This window comes from Littorina saxatilis, unplaced genomic scaffold (assembly GCF_037325665.1).
Source record: "Littorina saxatilis isolate snail1 unplaced genomic scaffold, US_GU_Lsax_2.0 scaffold_985, whole genome shotgun sequence".
Lineage (NCBI taxonomy): Eukaryota > Metazoa > Mollusca > Gastropoda > Littorinimorpha > Littorinidae > Littorina > Littorina saxatilis.
In genome coordinates, this window is record NW_027127933.1 from 15,562 (window position 1) to 29,940 (window position 14,379).

The following is a 14,379-nucleotide window of genomic DNA, read 5'->3' on the forward strand; positions in this document are numbered from 1 at the left end:
CAATCAATCACATTAATCGAACAGACTTGCACATCACATTTCAAGAACCTAGATTTCCATGCAGTGACAAGAGCCTACTCAGTAAAGGGACGTAATGATGTCTCTGCAGCCCAGAGAGACTGTGTGAGTTTAATATATAATCAGTTAAGGCTGAGTAAAACATTATTACAATCGATAGTTACCAGTGAAAAGTAAGATCGGAACACTCTTGTTGTGTTTTTGTTGTTGTAAAATGTAAGATCTGAAAACGGTTAAAAATTACGTAAAATGGGTGCGTTTTTGGTCGAGTGGCCGGGATGGGTCGTTGAACTGTGTTGTTAAAGCCCTGTTATCAAAAGGGTTTTTGTTTTTTGTAATTCGGTTGGTTTGGTGCGTTATACAATGCATCTGCTTTTTCAAGACTAAGCATTGATCACTTTAAAACACACGGATCATCATAGGCCATCATGACTTGTATCATTTTACATCGCATTCTAAGAAAGAGCAGAATTCTCACTATGCGCGCAGTACATTTCTAGAATCGCGTAGCGAAAAAGTTGGAATTCCTACAATGGTGGCCATTGTTGGAATTCAAACAAAGCGCAGGTCATTTCCGGAAAAGCGCCGATGACGAGATGGGTCGCAACAATAACATGTCGGAAATATTTGGCAGTGATCTCCCTTCATTATGCCACAGTAAACATGATGTCAGCTTAATTTAGGCTTGGAAGGATATATCTTATGACCTACCTTCTTTGTCTTTGTAAATGTACTCTAGGTATATTTTTTAAATTGCAATTGTTCTCTAGTTACATCTATGATTTCATAATTATTTCTCGTTTGCCGATCGGTCAGACGGTAACCACCTGGGAATTTAGCGACGGGGAACACGAACCAGTCAACAATCTAAAACACACAAGTTACGAACAGTATGCACTGTGAATAAAAACAGAGAATGACTGAGATTCATGCATTATTATTTACAGACGTAATTGTCCAGCACAGACTAAGCAAGGCTATTTGGTTTGTGTGACACAGGTTTACAATAACATTTGCTAAACCAGAAGTGGATTAAACTAGAAGTGCTTCACTACCATTACCATCCCCAACAAACCCCAACTGTTGTAGCATTGGCAGTGTATCTTGAATGTTGTCAACACATTCTTATGTTGTGTCTCCTAACAGCAATGAATCGTCTAGAAACGCTGTGGACACATGACCTTTTTTTTCCCTCAGTGTGGCAAAGACTGGCTGTAGGAGTTTGATATAACTTACGAGGGGCGAGTGACAAACCATTCGGAAGGGCATTGTATTCATATATCTTCCCCTTCCACTTAAACCTCAGCAATTATCTGTGTTCTGGGCGGATAGCTACGCTATACTATTAGCTTCTTGGAGGAGAAAAAAACAAGACTTGAGCTTTTGTTTCTAGTTTCTACAGCTCTTATACAGAAATGAAAAATAGTAAACTTTCTATCAAAACTTTAACATAAAACAATAACTTATATGCATTACCTTTTTTTCTTCGTCTGCATGTTATGGGATCCTTTTTACATTTAGTCAAAACTTGATGTTTTAACGTAGAGGGGGGAATCGAGACGAGGGTCGTGGTGTATTTGTGTGTGTGAGTGTATATGTGTGTGTGTGTGTGTGTGTGTGTGTGGGTGTGTGTGTGTGTGTGTGTGTGTGTGTGTCTGCGTGTGTGTGTGTGTGTGTGTGTGTGTGTGTGTGTAAAGCGATTCTGAGAAAATGACTGGACTGATCTTCATGAAACTTGACATGAGAGATCCTGAGTATGGTATCTCCAGATGTTTTTTTTAGTTTTTTTGATAAATGTCTTTGATGACGTCATATCCGGCTTTTCGTGAAAGTTGAGGAGGCACTGTCACGCTCTCATGTTTCAACCAAATTGGTTAAAATTTGGTCAAGTAATTTTCGACGAAGCCCGGACTGCATTTCAGCTTGGAGGCTTAACAATTAATTAAAGAGTTTGCTCATTAAAGTTTTTATTAAAATCGATTTTTCGATAACAGATTTAAAATTGATTGCATCGTATTCTTCATCACATTCTGAATCTAAAAATATATACATATGTTATGTTTACTCTTAAAATGTGATCACAATTAACGAAAAAAGATTAATTAGTCTTACGATTAAAATGTAAGACATCGATTCAAAAAAGATTTCATCTTATTCCTTATTATTATTATTATTATGGTGAGCTTATATAGCGCGAACCACAATTAACTGTGCTCTTCGCGCTTTACATATTAATTTCTGCCGTGTGAAATGGAATTTTTTTACAGACAGACAGACAAACAAACATTTTTTACACACAATATATAACGCATTCACATCGACCAGCAAACCTCAAGCCTGTTAGGCGAGCATTCACCTTTCGCGGCCTTTATTCCAAGTCACACGGGTATTTGATGGACATTTTTATCTATGCCTATACAATTTTGCCAGGAAAGACCCCAATATAGTGTACACTTATCATTTTCTGAATCCAAAAACATATAGATATGATAGGCTGTATTCAAAACAAGCTCCGAAAGTTAACAAGCATACAGAAAAGCGCGCTTTCCTGCTCAGCACAATACGCTACCGCGCTATTCTGGCGTGTCAATATAACTACGTTTTGCACGTGGGGGGTAAGCGATTTTCTTCTTGCGGGGATTGACGAAGCTGTACTGTCTTGGTGAAAAAAAAATACAATGCGTTCAGGTTCATTCCGTGAGTTCGACAGCTTGACTAAATGTAGTACTTTCGCCTTACGCAACTGTTTACATTTCTTTCCAGAGGAATTATAAATACAACAAATCGCGTAAGGCGAAAATACAACATTTAGTCAGGGACCTATATTAGAGGGATAGGAAACTCCCCCGCCTCACGCGAAATGCGTGCCTACCGCGATGCGCGAGACGCGTCAGCTGACTGATGCCAGAGGTCACAGACTTTGCGCATGGGAATGTACCGTCCAGTTTATTTCTGTTTACTGCGCTTTCACTTGGAATTCGACATCTCTTGTTCAAGGTGAGTGTTTATATTTATCATGAGTCCAAGTTTTTGTTTTCTTTTTGTCATTCAACTCATGAAAACCGACGTAAGTTAGCATCGAAGTTGGCAGTCGGTTACTCCGCCTATCACGGCTTTGAGAAAAAATGGCGTTTTCATGCACCAACACGCGATGGGTTCCATTTTCATGATGAAATCATTCATTGTGGATTTTTTAAAAATCGGCAGAGGGGCAAGCATTCACTAACTTTGTAAGTAATAAAACTAATTTTGAAATTTTAACTGATTTACGCTAGTTGTTATTGTTGAAAGTAAAACTGAAAACGGTGTCCCGTGAAATTATTCAACAGGGCCGAAAAGTTTCAAAGTCCGATGTGCAAAAGTTGCATTTTGTGTCAAGAAAAATACATAAAAAGAAGCATTTGATTTTAAAGCTGCCCTGTGTGTGTTGTAATTTGTTTATGATAGTAATGCATGGCGGCGAACTTTGTAAACATGAAGTCCACGATTTATACTAAAAAGTCTGCTCAAGTCTCAGAATTAAAATGTTTTCAGCAGGGAAGCCTCGAAAATGCGTCTTTTTTTGCTAATTTCCAAAAGTTTTGCAATCAATATCTTCAACAGAAAAATTCAGAAAATTTCAGAAAAAATGTAATGGTGTTAATGATTATGTTTTTGAAAGCATGGTGCATCCATTTTTCCTTTTTTTTTCTTACTTTAATTAAATCATTGCATTAAAGTTGGGATATTTGGACATATTTGCAGATAACAGAATTTCAGTCCTAGTCTAAGAGCTATTGCTGCATGACTCTACCGACAATCAAAGAGTCAATTTTATCATAAAATATGTCATGTCATATATGAAAAGAAAGGGTTTTTCCTGTACAATTCATCTGTACATGTGTCATATCTGTACTGCTGCTTATCTGACTTTAATTTCATATAATAATGATAATTTAACAGATTTACAGTTACCTTAAAGTCAAAGCGTATACATTTTTTTTAAATTTTGTTAGTGGTGAGCTGTTAATTATACTTATAATAATAATTATTGTTTGCAAAGAGTGTTGCAACAAGGAATCAGAAACACATTTAATTGGTTATTTATGCAGGGGCATTTGTAATATGTTTATGTTGTCATTATTTTAATGATCTTCCAGATGGGGCGGTGGAAACGTGTTGGAATGCCTCGGAAAGGATCGAGATCCAAACAGGGTGCAGCATGCAGAAAGAATGCTGAAGAAAGGAATATGAAGACTGAGGAAGACAAGTTGTTGCAGTTTTGTACTCAGATCCAGTAAGTATTTTTCATAATTTTAATTTAAAATAATACACTATATTGTCAGCAGTTTTGAATGTAGAAGGGATGACCGAATTTAGGTATGTCAAGTACTCTAGCCTGGATTTATAATTTGTGAAGGGAAATGCAAAAAGGAGGGACTAACTACATATTTCTCCTGTTCCCAACTGTGAGACAGAGTTAAAAGCAAAGCCATACATAAAAACATAACACAATGACAACAGGGCCAAAGAAATGTTCACAAGGCAGAGCCTTTTTCAGTTTTTGCCTTGAAAGGACCTCTAGTCTTTCTATAAACACATTTCCAAGGCTACTTATGTACTTGTTGTTGGAAATATCAAGTTAGATTAAATGACTATATTTTCTTTTTATTTGTCAGGCTTGACGAGGGTGCTCCAGCAGAACCTTGGGAGTGGGGTGATTTTCTGATTGAGGACTGCCCTGGGCCGATGTATGCGGAGCTAACTGTTGATCCTGATTCATCAGGAACCGAAGATTTTAAAGATTAACTTAGTTTAACTGATGACAGGTGTTGTGTTTAATAAAAATTACTCAGAAAATTTTTGATTCTTTGCTTTGTTCTTATTTATTGTGTATGCAACAAAACAAAAAAACACTAAAATAGGGAGAGGTGATAGAAAAGAAAGCACGCATCATCACCTTCATACCAAAACTTGATAACACTGTATGACAGGAAACTAATTTATTCACACACAAAAAATCAAAGAGCAGGCAGATGAATGCAGTCACAATGAATGAAGTATACGTCACTATGCATATGAGCACAGTTTAAAATTCACACAAGCATCAGAATATTTGCAGTACCAAAAAATGCACATGACAATGGAAAAGAAAACCATTATTCTGCTTCTGGACTTTTCACAGAGTTTGACAGGACAACATAACCAGTTCAGTTCCCAAATATAAATGCTTGCACTCCACACATCAGTTCACCTGTACCCATACACTGAAAGTACTGAGGAAAGAGATCAGTATGGACTGCCAAATATGTACAAAACATGCTAGCCATCTGAATACCGATTCAAGCTATGTCTACCAGGTGCACATGCTGCATAAAGTGACTGAACATGAATACCTTCAGTCCTGAACCTAAGGAATATTCATGAGTTCATGGTAGCTTGTTTACATCTGTGCACCCTGCATCTTTATTATTGACGCATGAGTGAAGCTTATAAAGTCTTAAATGTTTCATCATCTCATCCACATTGCCATCTCTTGAGACGATACTTGCCGCTATGGCAGTAAGAGATGATTTCTCTGAAGATATTAATATAGGCATCCTCTTCAATCCTTTTAATAGCATTGATGAGCAGGTCTCTGAAGGTTGCATTGCTTAGGCGGGTGTTCCTCTCAGCGTCACAGCAGTCTCCCTCAACCAGTCCGTCTAAAACTGCAACTGCATCAGACTGGGCGTCACCGTTGTCAATTCAATGCTCACTGGCTGAAACAGAGAATGATAACGCACAACTTTAATGAATGAAGTCAGGTAAATTTCAACATCAGAATACACAGCACAATTCATGTTTACTGCTTATCATGTAAAAACTAAAATGAACATGTTTTGTAAGTATGCAGGTTCCCAAACAGATGTCTACTATAACAGAAATCCCCATTCACAAATTCCTACTTCACTGCTTTCAGGAGATGCATTAATCTGTTGGGCTTCAAGGTCCACTGATAACACGGTTTTACTGTGATTGGTATGTTGGTATTCCATGTAATACTATAATAACTTACATTTTTATTTTATTAGGGTAGGTGTTTCAGTTAGACTAGATATATATTATTATGATAATAATTATGAAACACACACGCACACGCGCAGATATATATATATATATATGGATTCTTACCTTTCAAATGTGGCTTGTTGTGCTTCTTGGTGACATGTCTTCTGAAACCGCTGATAGAGGCATAACTATTAACTGTTGTTGCAATCGGGACACTTGAAATTCTTAGCAGACGAACGTTGACGCTTTGCACTTGCAGGAGACGGAAGAACCGTTTCGCTTGCGATTTCGTCACTTTCAGGTTCGGAACCGCTTTCACATCATCCTCCGTAAATTCTCCAAAAATGTACTCCAGTGGCAAGTCGTCCCACTTCAGAAAATCCTCTTTTGTCGACATCCTTTATCCCACAACAAACGCTAAAATGTAAACAGGAAGCCGAACAGAATCGGTTAAGTTGTATCTCCGGCAGAGAAGAGCTCTGCAAGGGACGGTATTACACTACCGCGGACCGCCGCGGACAGTTCGTGGCATACGCAGTTACCTTTTCCTGCGGTAGGCGACCATCCTCGCAGGCGCAGTGAAGGAGTTTCCTATCTATCTAATATAGGTCTATGATTTAGTCAAGTAGCTGTCGAACTCACAGAATGAAACTGAACGCAATGCCATTTTTCAGCAAGACCGTATACTCGTAGCATCGTCAGTCCACCGCTCATGGCAAAGGCAGTGAAATTGACAAGAAGAGCGGGGTAGTAGTTGCGCTGAGAAGGATAGCACGCTTTTCTGTACCTCTCTTCGTTTTAACTTTCTGAGCGTAATTTTAATCCAAACATATCATATCTATATGTTTTTGGAATCAGGAACCGACAAGAAATAAGATGAAACTGTTTTTAAATTGATTTCGACAATTTAATTTTAATAACAATTTTTATATTTTTAAATTTCAGAGCTTGTTTTTAATCCAAATATAACATATATATATATGTTTTTTGAATCAGAAAATGATGGAGAATAAGATGAACGTAAATTTTGATCGTTTTATTAAAAACATATTTTTTTTACAATTTTCAGATTTTCAATGACCAAAGTCATTAATTAATTTTTAATCCACCACGCTGAAATGCAATACCGAAGTCCGGGCTTTGTCGAAGACTACTTGACCACAATTTCAACCAATTTGGTTGAAAAATGAGAGCGTGACAGTGCCGCCTCAGTTTTCACGAAAAGTCGGATATGACGTCATCAAAGACATGTATTTAAAAAAAATGAAAACAACGTCTCGGGATATCATATCCAGGAACTTCCATGTCAAATTGCATAAAGATCGGTCCAGTAGTTTAGTCTGAATCGCTCTACACACACACACACACACACACACACACACACACACACACACACACACACACACACACACACACACACATACACACGCACAGACACACGCAAATACACCACGACCCTCGTTTCGATTCCCCCTCGATGTTAAAATATTTAGTCAAAACTTGACTAAATATAAAAAGGACAAACCTAAGGTTGACTGATTTGCATTGTTTCAATACATTCTATTTCAGAATAACATCCAGATTTTTCATCAAAGCAAATTATTGCTGCAGAAAAAACATAACGTCAACGTCAAACCTATTTTTGTTGTCTCAGCTTAGTCGTGATTGCAGAAAAAATCGCGATCAACCTGGGAGTTCAAACAATTGCAAGTGTATTGAAACAGCATTGACTTAACATCTTGGAACATTGACACAATATAATGGAAGGCAAAAACAACTTACCCAGCTCACACGTTGTCAAGAATATCAACACAAAACCCACAAAAGTACAAGTCATTTGTGCGGAAGCAGCCATTTTGTTTCTGAAGCCTCCTCCTTCTCATCCACTCCTTTAGGAGAACTGACCTCTGCAGCAGCACTTGTAGTTTATTCGTTTACAGCTGTGTTGTTGTCATACGGCGGAAGTGTACCGCCATGTGCTGCCGGATGTGACGTCATCAAGATGTCTCATATTAGGTGACGGTGTTTAGTTCATGCTGGTAATATGTAGGTCGTAGCTAGGGTCGTTGTCTGATCACATCTGTAAGCGATCAGGCGTCTGTCAATTTCCATGTTAACTGAATTATATTAGGAGTAGAGATAAGCATGTACAATCTGTATACTGTAAGCGTGTGTTGTATTGACTATACGCGCTAAGTGTTTAATTGTTTTCTTAACAACATTCTTGTCTCCAGTGCTTTAACAACTGTGCATTATTTCTGTTAATTTTGAAATCTTCGCGTTTTCTTACATTGCCGAATTCGTTCAGTTCCATAGAGGGTTGTAGAATCTCCACATAAAAACGGAATCACACATCACTGTTGTTTTAAAACAAACTAATGTACAAAGGGATTTGTTTCAAGCAATTAGGGAGATTTAAAAAACGAAACGTCGGGACGTTTCGTTTTGAAGCTGTGGTAAACGTCATCATTTCGGGGGTCTCTCGCTGGAAAGGTGAAGGTCAACTGAAACGGAACGTAAAACGTCAAAACGCAGTCACGTTTTCCACCCCCAAAAAACGAACAATATTTCGTCAACTTTTGTGAGTATTTTTGCACACTAACAGTTTTATTTGTTGGCCATTTTATGCATTGCTAGATTTATCAACCCTTTCACAGTCTTTCAGCGCTGAGAATGTGTTCATTGGAGGTAGACAACTGTTGTGAACTGAAATATTTTGAAGGGTGCTGATCCTGGTACATTTATCCAACTTCATGGTGAGAAAGCAAATGGTGAAGCAGAAGTAGGTCATCGCATCGAATTCTTATTCTGGCTTTGTATGTGATTTTGTATAAACAAAGTCTGTGTGATTTATTTGGACTGAAAATAATCAAAGTATGCCCGATTCTGGACCACCTCCTAGGGTTTTTTTTTTCCATTCTGATCGAGGACAGACGTGACAAGTACAAAACAACCCCTAGTTGGGGAAAGGCTTCTAAATCGGCACAGGCGTGTGCACAGGGCCGTTTTCTGAGAATGGGGAATACTCAGGGTATAATTGCCTACATGGTTCGGTAGAGCTCTTTGCCATAGGCTGTTACCAGTTGTAAAAATTGAGATGCGTGAAATGGATAAAAAAAATAATGAGTTCGAATGAGTAAATCTTGGAATTCAACATGAATGATCTAATTTTTGTGAAATACAATTGATGATGAGCAGGTGCATGAATTGAAAAATGTGAAGCTCTTGTGTGTGCAATGCGAGTATGTCAATCCTTTATTGACTCGTGGAGTTGAAATTATGCCATGCCCAGTGAGCGGATCATATCCTGCCATGCCCGGCCTTTCATTCCGAAACGAAACGTGAATACATCTAAATCTTGTCTGCGGCCTATGCCGTCTCGTTTCACGTTCCCTTTCGCGGGGTGACTCATTCACCAAACGAAACGAGCTGCAAAACGAAACGTGCTGTCTTTTAAATCTCCCTAATGAGGGTGTGACTGATATATTATCTAACTTATTATCCCAGCGAAGCTGAGGTATCCCACGAACGCTATACTGTAATCGACTTGAGAAATGTTCATGCCAATAATACATGATGAAGAACAAGAACAAGAACAAAAACAAGTTCTTTATTCCAGGAGGGTAATAGAGTAAGCAGTGATCTGCTTTTTTACATCTGGCCCTCGCCCTAAAGAGGGACAAATCCATTTAAAGAGGGACAAAAACATTTAGTCAAAACTTGACTAAATGTAATAACATGAAGTAAGAACATAGTAAACATTTACATAGAGTACACTGCTTAAATGAACTATGTGAGTTCATTTGATTAAAGAGTAGATTGCATTGACACAACAAAGCTGTAAGCACCATGCTCAATGACATGTACACAACTTTCGAAAAAATCAGTAAGAAATAAAATAAAAAATGTGACCCTCTGTAGTATCTGTACGTTATGGTAATAAGACACGATGATGGAACATCCGGGTTGCTTGAATGCGGAGAATAAAGAGCATGGAAGCCTCTGCATTGACTTGGCTGTGCAAGGTGGAATACCTGCGTGTGCAAGTCTGTGGGAGCGTGAACACTACATTTGGCGACGAGGAGAAAAGTTCAAGATTACCGGAGAAAAAGTCAGACGCACGTCACGTTAAGGTATGAATTGTTAGACCAATTTTCTTCGAACGCGTGACGTCAACGGCCATAAATCGACCGGCATGGGGATGAACATTCCAAGTGTTGGAACTTTTGATCCAAAAGGGGAACCAAGCCAAGTTGCTGCGAGATGGCAGAAATGGCAACGGGGATTCGAGATTTACTTGACTGCTCTTGGGGACACGACGGAGGTGCAGAAACGAGCATTGCTTTTACATTGTGTTGGGGCTGAAGTGCAGGACATTTTCCACACGTTTTCCCAAGCACAAGCAGGGACCACGTGTGCGCACACCTTGAAGGCACTTTCAGACTATTTCACACCCAAACAAAATCCAGTGTTCGAACGACATTTGTTCCGTCAAATGAACAAAGAAGAAGGAGAATCTACTCTTCAGTTCGTTACGCGTCTACGGCAGCAAGCAGAACATTGTGTTTTCGGTGATCTTGTGGAACAGCAGATCAGAGATCATGCGATTGAGAAAACAACGGACAGGCGCCTGAAAGCTAAGCTTCTCGAGATGTTTCTATAAGTTTTAGTTATTACTTTTAGGTTACGTTTTACAAAAGTTTAGGATTTTGTTTAAAGAGTGTTTTATGTTGTTCTGGAATTTGTTTCAAGTTAGCAGTTGTTTGTTTGGAAAAAAGGAGGGATTGGTGTTCTGGAATTTGTTTCAAGTTAGCAGTTGTTTGTTTGGAAAAAAGGAGGGATTGTAGTATATGTACGTTATGGTAATAAGACACGATGATGGAACATCCGGGTTGCTTGAATGCGGAGAATAAAGAGCATGGAAGCCTCTGCATTGACTTGGCTGTGCAAGGTGGAATAGCTGCTTGTGCAAGTCTGTGGGAGCGTGAACGCTACACCCTCCACCACGAAATGAGTCGCATGTCACCTCGCGCGGTTCTGCGCTAGGCTTAATATAAGTCCGGGGAGTGTCTGGTAACAGTGTGAGGGTCACCTGAGTCACAGGCTTATAACTCAAACAGTTTTCGCTCTTTTCTGAAACGGATTTCACCACTGGATAGAGCATAAAAAACTCTTTAGGAAAATGTAAAAATTTGAAAATCATGCTAAGGTGACATGTGACTCATTCCGTGGTGGAGGGTCACAAATATGTATTGTTGAAAAGCATCGGTTTTTAGTTTTAACAACTTTCTATAGCGACAAATAATGTTTATTTTGACTTCATGATATAAGATGCATATCTGGTCTTAAAAAACGTTTGTGCTGGTAGTTTTCCGCAGGGTCGCCAGAAGAGTGTTCCAGAGACTGCTACCTGAATAAACTAGTAAACTAGACTTGAAGAGGTCAATCCTAGGTAGAGGAGTGTTCAATCTCATCAATTGGCGAGAATTTCTGGGGAAGAATTTCCAAGACAACGGCAATATGCTCGCGCAAGTATACGACGTCTAGATACGCGCAAGTATGCGACGTCTAGATAGTGGGGCTCGTATGTTGCAGACGCACTAATCAATCATTCACATCTTGCAACAAACATCATACTGTGTGATATTGTTCCTTATAGTTATTTAAGGGATTTCAGTTACAGAGCCACTTCAGAAATCGGTTTTTTTGGTCTTTGATAGGGAATAAAAGGCTGCATTTACAGCAGACGAAGTTCGTACCAAAAGCGCTCAGCAGTAAAGATTCCCAACTCAGCAAATGTAACATTCAATGGTTTATCATGCACCAGAAGTTGTCTGCTGATAACACATGCATGACATAAATACTATTATGGGTATTTGTGTGTTCTGGTATGTAATGTGATCGTTGTTAGAATTTTATATATCCGCAGCATGAACATTCAAGATGGCGGCCTCCGCAACATTGCGTGTTTTGATTTGAGCGAAAACAACGTTTCTGAAGGTAAGTTTTCAAGAATACGCATCCATTCACCAATGTCACATCATTTTACTGTTTAATTCTCCCCTGGGGTCTGTTATTCATCGGGTGAAGCGCTGAAATGCAGAGACTTTGTTTAATCTTGCAATAGCTCATTAGCTGGATTGTGATGCTGATAGATCTAGATCTATCTGTTGATTACAAGTAAGGAAATCATGATCGCCACGCTGGTGATTTTAAACAGATTAAACGAACTTTGAATAAAAGGCGAGGAGAAAGAGATTGTTCATGGTATGATAATTAGTCCTGCCTACGTTAAGGACTTCCATAAGTCTCTAAACGGCTGAGGTGGGGAGGGGTAGAGTCAAAAACTGAGTGAGGGTAGGCCAGATAGTAGGATGACCAGCTGGAGATAAAAACACTCCACTCCCCATGTCTTTACAGTGTTGTGATCAAACTTTCAAAGACGGTAGGTAACAGACAAAAGCATACAGTGTATGCTAATCAAATGAGATAAGTGGTTTTGAAAAATGAAGAGGTACCGCTCTTTGAGTTTTACAATTTTGGTTTGTTGCTTGTTTCTCATCCTTTTGCTTATTTTAAGTTGACCGTGCATTGGTGTGAATTTTATTTTTACAGGATATACAAGAGTTACACCACATGCCGGTTCCTGGGAACAAGCGTTCTGCAATTATTCCGGTGCCACAGAAGGGAGCTGATTTCACTAGTACTACTGTATCAAGGTTTGTTACCTAATACATCATGTCTAGCTTAACAGTAAGATTTTTTTTATTTGTATTAATTGGAACATGTTTGCACATAATTTGTAAGCGACCTCTGTGAATTTGATGGATTTAACGTACCCTCACTATGGTCAACATTCTGTTAGCGACTGTTTGAAGCGAATAAATGTAGCGGTCAGAAAGATTCCAGAATCAGTTGGGTCACTGGAAACTTTTAAAATTTTTGTTTTTAACATGAAACAGTAAGAATTATACGAATTCATGAAATAAAATTTTCTTTCATTTTGGTCTGTTGTGTGAAGGCTTGCTACCCCGGCTTTGACCGACTCTCTGAGATAGTAAACATTATTCAAATACACTCAAATAAAAATGTCACTTTTCATCTTTTGTGTGAAGGGTACCCCAGGCTGATTTCCTGCACCATGGATGTAGAGGAGGCCAGACAGTCTGCTTCTCATTCCAGCTGCGTTGCGGTTTTTTTCTGCTCGTGAAGTGTATCGCCACATTGCCCAAGACATTGGCCAAGAAAAGTCACCCTGTCTGCCCATTTTGCATAGCCTTACAGGCTGTGACACTATGTCGTTCTTCAATGGTATTGGGGAAACAGAAGGCTTGGGAAGTATGGCAAGCATTTGAAGACGTCACTCAAACTTTCTTCAGGTTGTCTGCTCCTCTTTGTAAGCTGAGTGCACAAGAGCTTTTTGGTGTACATTTGTAGGACAAAACCAGCAACGTACTGGGTGTAAACAGTGCTAGACGGTACCTCTTCAGTAAAAAGAGCTGCCAAAATGACCATAACCCCCTTTCAAGTGAGGTGCTGCTGCAGGACATGAGATTGAGAAGAGCCATCTACCTGCTTCATCAGTCTGCCCCCCTTGCTGAAGTTGACGATCTGGTATCTCGGACACAGGATTGCATTGCGGACCTCAGTGATTGGATGTCTTTAAACAAACTCCAGTTAAATAGTGACAAAACCGAAGTTATGCTGGCCTGTCCCAAGAAATTTCTCAATCACCCTTCTCTTCCTGCCTCTCTCACTGTCAACGAACTACCTATCTCTTTCTCTCCGTCTGTCCGCAGCCTTGGCGTCACTCTCGATCCAACTCTCTCTTTCCAAAAACACATCTCTAACATCTGCAAGTCCGCCTATCTAGAGCTGCGCAAGATTAGTTCAGTCCGTCACTACCTCACCGCTGATGCAACCAAAACGTTAGTGTGTTCTTTAGTCCTCTCAAAGATAGATTATTGCAATTCTCTTCTGGCCGGTCTCCCTAAGTACCTTTTAGATAGACTTCAAAGGATCCAAAATAACGCTGCCCGCCTGGTCTTCAAATCTTCCAAGTATGAACACGCCACACCCCTTCTTCACTCTCTACACTGGCTGCCAATCACTAAAAGGATCGAATACAAACTCTCCTCTCTTTCTTTTGCCGTCGTTTCTGGTTCTGCCCCAGAATACTTGTCAGAACTCCTCAATCTCTACACCCCCTCTCGTCAGCTTCGCTCCGCCGCCGACACTCGACTCTTCCGACTCCCCACAGTGCAAACAAAGACATGTGGCGAGAGGTCCTTCGCCTATCAAGCCCCTGTGACCTGGAATAGATTACCTCTG

General features: G+C 39.5%; 2 long non-coding RNA genes across 3 annotated transcripts; one reads left to right on the forward strand and one right to left on the reverse strand.

The window, feature by feature from the left end:
• The first annotated feature begins 2,889 nt into the window (after positions 1-2,889).
• Positions 2,890-4,999, forward strand: LOC138956294 (uncharacterized). Of its 2 annotated transcripts, none has more exons than XR_011452588.1 (3): positions 2,890-3,015; positions 4,158-4,294; positions 4,677-4,999. It is a non-coding gene; the product is annotated as an uncharacterized lncRNA (long non-coding RNA). The 2 variants fall into 2 exon arrangements; XR_011452589.1 differs by lacking the exon at positions 2,890-3,015 and adding an exon at positions 3,224-3,248.
• Positions 4,986-6,899, reverse strand: LOC138956295 (uncharacterized). The gene is made up of 2 exons (XR_011452590.1): positions 6,172-6,899; positions 4,986-5,759 (listed from the first exon to the last, which is right to left on the reverse strand). It is a non-coding gene; the product is annotated as an uncharacterized lncRNA (long non-coding RNA).
• Between the last annotated feature and the right edge of the window lie 7,480 nt (positions 6,900-14,379).